Genomic DNA, 900 nt, shown 5'->3' with positions numbered 1-900 from the left:
ATATATATACATATATATATACATACATATACATATATATATACATACACATACATATATATACATACACACTGTATATACATAATAAAAATACTTAAATAAAGTACAAAAACCTCAAAAGTACAGTTATTTTATAAAAGTACTTAGTTACTTTCCACCACTGTCATCTGGTTGAACCTCATGTGATCAGTTTGTAATAACCTTTCATGTCACGTCGTGCAGTGAAATACAATCTGTGTGAGAGCAGAGTGACCTGACTGACCAGGATGAGACAAAGTCATTCGCTCATTCAGTCCTTAGCTCTTCCCTGACTGACTGTGAGCAGAGTGAGGGGAGGTTATGGGAGAGCACACGGCGCAGGCTGTGGAACCGCTGAGGTCTATTTTTACAGCGGCTTAAAGTGGATTATTACTCTGTGTTTTGGTTTTGTTCCCACCTCTTCTCGGCTATTAGAAAAAAGCTGTGGGGAAAATATGTATATATAGCCTATATATATAGCTCTATTTTGAAGTTCCAGTGAAGCTTCTGTACTGTGACGCATTTAACAGTGAAACGGAATATTTGAGCAGTGGACAGTTACAACAGAGATTTAAATCAAATCCTTTGCATTTAGTCCAACCGCTAAAAAGTTGGTGGGCTTAGAGTTTAGCGCGATAAGGCAGTACAGAGGACTGTTGAATCCACAGACACACACACACAGACACACATCCCTCAACTGTTGTTAGATCAGGAGGACGAGGAAGAGATGAAAGGGAACCTTTGACTATTTTCAACTGGCTCTGTGTGACTGCAGCGTGGGCAGAACATACAGATGAATGAATGAATTGTTATCAGGTTTATATGGCCGGTGTGGAGAGCTCAGCACACTCTAATTTGATCGGAGGATTGTAAACGGCCATG

The sequence above is a fragment of the Anarrhichthys ocellatus genome, unplaced genomic scaffold (genome assembly GCF_004355925.1).
Source record: "Anarrhichthys ocellatus isolate YVR2014 unplaced genomic scaffold, GSC_Weel_1.0 scaffold166, whole genome shotgun sequence".
In the NCBI taxonomy this organism is placed as follows: Eukaryota; Metazoa; Chordata; class Actinopteri; order Perciformes; family Anarhichadidae; genus Anarrhichthys; species Anarrhichthys ocellatus.
This window is presented reverse-complemented; position numbering follows the sequence as displayed.